Source organism: Embiotoca jacksoni, unplaced genomic scaffold (genome assembly GCF_022577435.1).
Source record: "Embiotoca jacksoni isolate LCO1_2020_lvr unplaced genomic scaffold, fEmbJac1.0.p SCAF_19, whole genome shotgun sequence".
In the NCBI taxonomy this organism is placed as follows: Eukaryota; Metazoa; Chordata; class Actinopteri; family Embiotocidae; genus Embiotoca; species Embiotoca jacksoni.
In genome coordinates this window covers 11,470,060-11,479,606 of record NW_027185329.1, presented here as the reverse complement: position 1 = coordinate 11,479,606, position 9,547 = coordinate 11,470,060, and positions in this window count along the sequence as shown.

Here is a 9,547-nt window from a genome sequence, read left to right as displayed (position 1 = left end):
ACTAAAAGCCATCTGAGGGGAGCTGACAATAAAACCGCGGCCACAGACATTTTTATCCAATTGTGGCTATGCTTTTTGCACAATATGGAGTGATTGATGCAGGCACAAAAAGTCAGTGGTGCTTTTGTTATAATATCCAGGTGACACCTTTGGATAGAAAATGATTGGGGGAAGTAATGTATGTCAAGAAGAATTAATGTTGAATTTGTTTCTAAAAAAAAAAATCTTCAGCAGTGTTTTTAAAAACACTAAAAGTTCAGATTTGTGTTATTGCCAACAGGGAACATCAAACTGTGGTATGCAAGTGTGAGTGTTAGTATGTGAGCACTAGAGGACAGTGTTTACCAAATATTAAAATATGCCTGGCAGCCTGCAAAGAGCCAGCATCCAGTATTTGTTCGGTTCACAGTCAGTTGTGCTCTGGATGTTGACAGTTTGAGGATAAGTAAACATATGTCAGCACATTAAAAGTTCTCCTGCAACTCTCCGGATTGCAAACAGAGGACACATTTGATCCCAATATAGAAATGAAAAAATGAATTACTCACTGACTGTTCACTCACTTTTATGCTTATTAAGGCAACAACAGAATGTGCTAACCACATGATTTCTGGTAATAAGCAGATAATCTTGGTCTGGACTCAGAGGATTTGCAAATTTCTATACAAATGAAGCACAGGGGAACAACACTTAGCAAGAGCACTGTCATAACTGTCACTTCTTAGCTGATCCAGATTTCTTATTAGCAAAGGGAGCTGGTTTAGTCTCAGGTGAGGAAGAGCATTATTGAATGATTGATCAGGTAATTTCGAAGAGTCATAAACTGGACTGCTTTTTCCCGAGCCCACGTGATCACACAAACTGCCTCCACTTTGAATCTAAGGTACACAAAAACACAGGACATATGCAGGGAGAAGAGTGAGACTGGTTATGTCACTGGAGTTATCGCTGACATTATCACGTGGCCTCACCATGTCAGAGCAGCTCCAGAGGGTTTAAAAGCCGAAATAACGCCTGCTGTTTGACTTCTGCCGAGCTCACGTCATCTTGCACAGTAATTTCAGTCTCACCAAATCTGCTTGTTGCTATGTTCACTGAAATTATTAAGAAATCTTGTTGCTCTGCACCTGAGTAGTTGTGAAATGTTTTGTTCAAATCTATTTTAAGAGTCGAATCTTAAGAAGCTCAGAAGAGCACAGTCGAAACATTAGTATCATCGATGAGATTATGATCAGAACAACGACACGTTTTAGCTTGTTACAGCATTATGAAATAAAATGTGTTCCATTACGTTATTACTATGATTTTAAGGAGCAGCAGTATTTGCAGCTTCTTGTATAAACAGATGTTTTGACTGAGGTCAGCTGAATAAAGTGAGATTCTCAATGCTAAAGGCTGCAAGAGCTTCATCCTTGTCTGTAGCACAGAGGTCGAATTCCTACTGAGAATGAGCAGACACTGATCATTCGAAGAGCTGTGAGCTCATAAAACATATCTTATCATGTCAGAATAATACAGAAATTCACAAAAGATGTTCAGTTGTACACCGAGTTCAAGATTCTACATCAATCAGCAGCGCTTATGTGCAAAAACAATGTCGTACAGAGATTAAAAACTAATTATTATGACCTGATTAATTATATCATTAAAGTATAATTCCTCACTGAAAAGCTCCCTGAAAATTAAAATGTACTAAATGCTCTGGGCGGTTCAGGTTATGTATGCATTCTTTATTTTTTTGTACGAAGTTGGTCTTATAGAGCTGTAATTGTCTTTTTGTTTACAGTTAATTATTACGAGTGCTTTATTGTTAACTTTACAGTTAGGAGTGTTATTTAGTGCCCGTGTCAGACCAGAGATATTTGTGGTTTTCCTCAAGCTGTGAGAGTTCTGAACTGTGAACAAGTGTTTTTTTTTTTTTTTTTTTTTTTTTTTTTTAATGGCGTGCTGGAATAAACTTTGGGTTTGATTCCTGTGACCCTGAACATGACCAGCAGTATATTAAATTTCAAACCAGTTTATACAAGAATGATGCTGTACGTGTTGATGTATTTATCAACAACTGGAACTTCTCCTGTCGGCACACATAAGCAAAGGCTGGTGGATTTAAGCAATATTACACTCGAGGGTGTGCTTTAATGTCATCCCTGGCACTTCAGTGATGCGGTCAGAACCGATGTGCCTACTGAAGTGCCAATCATTACGTTAAAGAATACCCTCAAAGGTAATATTGGGATTGTACAACAATTTACCAACTAAATAAAATATGTAAAAAAAATGTATTCATATTGTGGGGCCATTCGCTCTCAAAATATAAAACGTTTTGTTAGCGTGATGTCCGTTTCCATGGCATGGCTAACAACTGGAAAACAATCAGTCCCGTCAGTGGAAGCGAATGCAATTTATGCAATGTTTACCACTCCAGGAAGTAGGCCGACCCTTAGTAACGACCCTAGCAACAGAGACGAGATCTAGTCCGTTTTATTGCTTTCTAGAGATGGTTTCTCAAACTGAATAAATACAGCAGATAGAAACAACAAACTGCTTAGCTCGCTCAATCTCGTAAGTAAGATATCCGCTGAGAGAAGATATCAATGGAGTCATGTATTTTTTAAGATTTCAGCACCGTGTCACATGTTAAAACATTACCGGTCTGTTGGGTTTTGCAAATAGGAGTAGCATATTATCAATATATATACTGTTTTAGTTAAAAAAAAAAAAAAAAGGCCAAACAGAGACAGGGGACGTGAGCAGCCCGGTGAGATCCAGCCTGGGTTTTAAAATACAACAGTTTGTGTTCTGTTATTGTGTGAATGCCTTATGAATCCTCTCTAGAAGTACCAAATCGTTATTTACTAAATTTTACTCAGGCAGTTTTGGCTTCTGTAATAATTTGGGATTATCCTCAGCTATCCACAAAGTAGATCATAAATCCAGAAACCCTGCCGGAGGCCCCAAGCTGGCGTGAGGCTCCTCGCAACCGACCTGAATAACCCGACTGTAACCTCGACCCTAACAATAGAAGCTATGAAGGGTGTCCTCGCTGAGGGAGCATAGGTGAGGTGGGCAGCTCGGTGTGACCAAACCACACGCAGAGTGGCTTTTCCATGTGACAAACTCACATAAAGTAACACACAAACGTTAGGGTGCTGAAACGTTGACCTCAGACCACTGACTGTCCCTTCACCTCAAGCTCAGTAATCTGACATGCATAATTGCATGGTGTATACTGCAGTATGACTATAAGTAGAGTTACTGCTTCATGGTTGTTTTCTTTCCACCAACCACTCAAATTGTAGGAATATATGTTCCTTCAAAGTCTTCACTACATATAATATATTAGTGAAGACTTTGAAGGAATTTGGCCAATACAACTGATAGAACACAGAGTTTAGCCATGACAAAAGACAATAATTTGCATGTAGTTGTTGCGGCAGAGGAGCTACAAAATGTTAAAAAGTGGATTCTTCAGACCCTTCTTCAGACCCTTCTTCAGCCCCACAGCACAAGATCATCACAGTTTCAAGGGTGACACCCAAGATTGGTGCCACCCATTTAGTATTTGAACCAAATGTGAACTGTGGTCAGTCTCCCCCTTCTGTTTGAGTTATGGTGCTGAGTTACAGTCAGAAATGTGTTTTTGCAGATCATTATGCTGTAACAGTGAAGTTGACCTATGACTACCAAAATCTAATCACTTCATCTTTGAGACCATGTGACACAAGGTGCTCCTGAGATATTGTGTACACGAGAACGGGACGGACAGACAAACAACCCCAAAATATAATGCCTCCGTCCACAGCTGTCGAGGTATATAGCTAATCTAAAATCTAAAAGTTATAACATGCATCTCATATGGCGGATTTTTGTAGATGGTCAGTCAATACTTTAGATATTATTGTCTTTTCACTCTCACATCCTAACGTTTACACACATTTCTGTACATGTAGGAAGATATTTTGGATTTCTTTCAAATTAAAGTGGCGTGAAGGCTGTTTCTGCTCCCCAAATGCAGATGCCTCGATTATGTGCAACATGTATTCATGGGAGTAACGGGAACAATTTTCCTCACATTCAGGGCTGACTGGATAAACACTCACTTGATAGGTGATAGATAATCGTTCGATCCCAAAACACCGTAATTCTCTCTGACAGCATGGCAGGTAAAGCACATCAAAGCTTTAAATATTGATTACTGTCATTGGTTCTTTCTAATCAGGCAAAACTCATATTTTTCTATTTTTCCACATGAACACAATGTTTTTAGATGTAATTCAGACCTGCACATTTTAGATGTGGTTCAATAGTTTTTTCTTGTTTTGTATTTTTTACTGAGAAAACAAAGCGTGCACATTCAAACAACCAGCAGGGGGCACTCTTGATCTTAGCAGTGACGCAAGGAGCCTCTACTTGTGGAGCCTTTCTATTCTATTTTTACTTCTTGTGAAAATTTGATGTCTTCCTGTGCAGATCGGTGCCATTCTCCTGTTCCTCCCATTTGACCCAGAAATTCACATGTACACAATGAAACAAGTGTCACAGCATGATGAAACTTAAATGGATATGCACAAGGATACAGTTTCACATCTTTTAAAAACCTCCCTCACAGAGCATCACCGTGCCTTTCCTTTGTGTATTATTGTAACTGAGCAAATGGCCTTAGAGATTTGTCTATGGTGCACCAGAGGAAGGGTCTTGCTAACATTTTAAAACTGATATAATGGATATTTTTCTCTGAAACTTGAATTATAAAACAAGAACAGAGCAATGTGAAAATCTGTTGCACCGCCAAAGAAGGCAACTCAATCCCTCTTTCTGCTCTGACACACTGATACTGCCAAGTGATCACTTGATAATTGAGCAACGGAAATAGCGAAACTGTGACAGAGTAGCAGTGAAGTAACTTCAAGCGTTCAGCAGTCAAACAATACTGTAATTCTCCATGTGCAGTCTTATAGGCTCTGTATGTATCGCGAAAAGAAGGCCACTGATCCTCGTGCCTGTGAAGAGTGGTCGCCATGGCAACCCCACAGTTTATCAAGGTTCCAGGCAGTGAGGAGCAGGAGAGTCTGCACACACACACACACACACACACACACACACACACACACACACACACACAGATTGATTAACACACATTTACAGACACAATGTCAGAATAAACGTAAGCACATTATGAGATGTAATGAATCTGGATTTTTATCTCTTAACAGCATGAGATGTTGAGTGAAAACACACTCACTTGCCCAGGCTGGTAAAAGTAATTATATTAGGCAGTTTATATTGTAGTTAGTAAACATATACATACTGAGGTGAGCAGGTGGCAAGACGACAGGGTGATTAGAGATTAGTTGCATGACTGGAGGCTTGCCGGTTTGATCCCTGCAAAGACCAGAATTTACACTGTGTAGTACACTGATGCTGTGGCTCATTCAACCGTACCACAACAAGATACAATTAGGAATCTCGAACACAATAGGGATAGTTAACCAATCAGAAACAAATGCCTTTTTTTTTATAGAGAAATTATAGATGGAGCAGATTAGACATGTCATCGTTTGGTATAACTCAGGATTGTTTATAGTATTGACTCAGCAAAATATCACAGCTTTATCAGAAATGTATGTCTGCAATGCAATTAAATTAAAGTGAAGGGAAGCGATGAATTTATTAAATAATTTGGTATTTCGGGAAATTCACTTCCTTGCAAAGAGTTAGATGAGACGATCTAGACTCTCATGTCTCCTAAACCAGACAGAGGGCGGAGGGGAATATCTCGCCTGGCTCTATCAAAAGCTCTCATCTGACTCTCTGCTGAAAAAAACGTGACTAAATGTGTAAGAAATTCGCTCTGTTACCATGTTGCAAGCATTTTCTCCCTCCCCCCGCCTTAAACATACACAGACATACAGTACATACCCAGTTCTGCAGCTCACACACTGTTTGAGGGCTCTTCTTAAGATAAACTGCACTTTGACAAGTCTAACTGCTGCGTGTTATATCCAATGTTAAAAAAAATAAAAAAAAATAAAACCATCACCAAAAAGCATGACAGGCATAAAAGGCACACTCAGTGCGAGACCTGAGTTCATCTTTCAGTAATTGAGCGGCTCAGCTCGCAGCTGATGGAGTGAGATTGTGGCTCAGAAAACACACTCAGGTATGTATTTTGAAAACTGCGTGAAGTAGTTACCCTTCTTCCTAAAAGCTTTTCAGCACAAATGGCATTTTCCTTTCTTGTTCAGCCATGCATCAATCGGAAACTGAGCTAACATGATCGTTGTTCCTGCTTTTCCTCTCGCCACATCCATACAAAGAATGGGATGTTCAATTTGACAAAATTGCCCAAAATTTGAGTGTTTTTAGGCCCGTTAGATCATGGAAAATGCTTGTAATTTGTTTTGTTGTTGTCTCTGGTAATATGAACTATTATATCCTCCGTCAGAGGTCAGACAGGTGATAACCCTTTCGAGAGCAATGTTGCTCCATTGGCGGCTAACGTCGAATGGCTGCAGGTTGCATTTCACCTCAGCAGTCCCAATAAATATTTCGAATGCAAATTGATGGAGCAGGCATGATATCATGTTTTTACCATTTACAAACTGTGACAAGCCAGACAGAATATTGTGATATGATGAAGCTACAAATGTGCTCTACCAGTCAACTTCATTTGACACACTGTTAATGAGAAGTAGCATAATAATTGTAGTGTCACCATGTAAAATAAATGGGAGAATCTCAAATTTGCAACTACCAAACATTTTTAGGCACCCTGAAAGATGTTCCCAATCTGCACTGGGGTTGGCATTTTCCTGCAGGTCTGCTGTCATGTCTGCTCTCTCAGTGAAGCAGAATGATTAAAGTAGCAGCAAAGTCACACTTAACACAACAACATGACAAGTTGACTGGGTTTGCACTGCCTCAGATATAAATAGGTCTAATCTGAAAAACACACCAGGATATCTGCTGAAAACACTCTGTCGTGGACATGGATATCATAATCTTCTTTAAAAACTGCCTTGGCAAACAATGACACAGGTAAAATGTGCCAATATCAGGGTGCCAGACACAATTTATCGAGGTACAGCAAGCACTAGCTCGCTTCCTGCCGACAGGCTGCTTTTCTCACTTTATGCATATTTTGTCCAGGTTCCATCCCCGGGGTGACAAAGCCAAGCAGAATGTATCAACGTGTAAAATAACTGTTTATATGACTGCCATAGTTTCAGAGAGCACCTATCATCTACCAGCCAACACTTCTCATTGAGATGACAGAGTTTGGAGAATATTCTGTATGCGTTTCTTTCCCTGCATTTATTTACTGGAGTCCTGGAAATCTAACCAGTTATAACATTTATAACTGCTTCAGCAGTGTGAACCCATGGATGGCGATGGCGCTCTGTCAGATGGGGCACCACTTTGGTCCCTTCAAGTCAATTTAAGTTGTTTTAAGTCAACAATTTGCTGTTATGCGTCTCTTTTCCTTAAAAATAAAAGCTTCAAAATTATTTTGATGGGACAGTGACTTTTAATTTTGGAGAATGGTGGCTCTTTTATTCCCACTCTGCACCCTAAACTCACGTTCTTGCGCGCTATAACTTGAGATGAAAGTCTCTGAATAGCTATAATTATGCTGTGCATTGATGGTGAGGATTAATGGGCTTGTTACTAATAGAATTGGTGGAGAAGCCTCTTCCCTGCTTGTCTCCATTTATTCATTCGGCCTTAAGGCAAACATAATCTGCGTGAACTGAATCCTGTAAAATCTCACAAGTAATGTGCGTTTGCAAGCTTTAACTTAATCACTGAATGTTTACCTTCTAATCCAAACATTTCATCAACTACTCTAAGCGTTTAGCCCTTGTGTTATTGTCATCATAATTGAATGCACACGGTCTTCACGTGGCATGCAGAGTGATCTGTTGTGTTTGCAGATTCTTCATAACAAATTATTTCAGCGACAGGATAAAACCTGAGAAATATCAAATGTATACAAAGTCTCGGTAAATGAGTGAAAAACGCTGTTTGCTTTAATATTTACCCACCCACTCTGAATGGCGGACCTATCAGCGACTAGTGGGGGCGGCTCAGACGTTGAAATCAAGTCTTTTTTGTATAAATGTAGTCGCAGCTGTGGTAGAGTTTCAGCGTTTAGTTGGTCAATGCTGTCTGGTTAAAGACTGATCCAATAGTTTCTAAATTATCCTTAAATCTAGGCCCAGTAAAATGCAACAACTGGAAATTATTCTCTATGCAGAGTGGCCTTATCCATCCATTAACACCGGTAACACCAGGCTTGTAAATCAGCAGCGATCAGTCAAGGAAAAAGCACATTTTGTATCTGACTAGTAGACAACACAGTAACACAATTGTATAAAAATCAAGGCTTTGTCAAATATTTATTTATAACTCCTTAATTTTGTTTTGTTTGTTTTAACTGTGAAGTGCTTGAGGTTTGTGATCAAGCACATTTCCTTTTAAATCAGTGTGCAGTGAATTTTTCATGAGAATTTTGGTTGCTGTCAGACACTTTCTGTCAGATTACTTTCCCCAATTATTTAGTGTTGTAATCTGCACAGATGTGGCCTCACCAGAAAAACAAAAAACAACGCAGCTAAAAAGGGAGTATTGTTAAAAACAAACCAAGGACATGAAAGTTCAGCATATTCATTGCCTCCTTATATTGTAACATTTACACGCCACCTTAAGTCACTGCCACCACAACAAAATATTACAAAGCCTGCCCATCAGGAAGCAAGCAGACTGACATTCAATAAATCCGGTGGTAATTATTGCTGCCTATTTATAGATCTTACCAGGGCTTTTAATACTGTTGATCACACTATTCTCTGACAGAGATGACTTGGCACAGATGCTGTGGTTTATACATGATGACAGACTCAGTTTGATGTTTTTGCTTCATAGATTTCTATCTGTCATCAAAGGAGCTCTGCTGCTATGTGCGTGAATCTCCTCTTTTAACCATTCATATTGTTAATCTATGTCACATTGTGTCAAATGTTAATCTTTGACAACAAACCGGTGATGCAGTTATTTGGTTTTACTAATGATGTTGATGCCTTTAGAACTTTAAGCAGCTTTTAATTCTCTATAAGCTGCACTATGTTAGTTCAGACTTGTTTTCATTGCGGAGGAAACTGCTTTATTTGTATTTAACCACAGATGTTAGTTAAGAATTTTAAACCAGGGGCTGGATTTTCTTTTAGCCATCTTTGTATTCACCACTGAAGCTAATTGTAAGATATTTTATTGTTTAATTAGAATACATTTTGAATGTCATTCTTTCAACTAATAGTCCATGTTTTTTCTGCACTGTTTTTTTTTCTTAAATTATTTTTGCATCCCATGTGTTTTGCTTTTTGCCTTGGACACAGTATCTCCTTTAGCAGCAAGTGTAATTCACTTACTCTACAATTTTAATGAGCATAGTATTGTAGGTCTATGGTAAACACTCCGTCCTGTCCACTTGAATGTTCAAAGTTTATTGCGGTTGTATTGTGTTTTTACGTTATTTATACAACTTGTT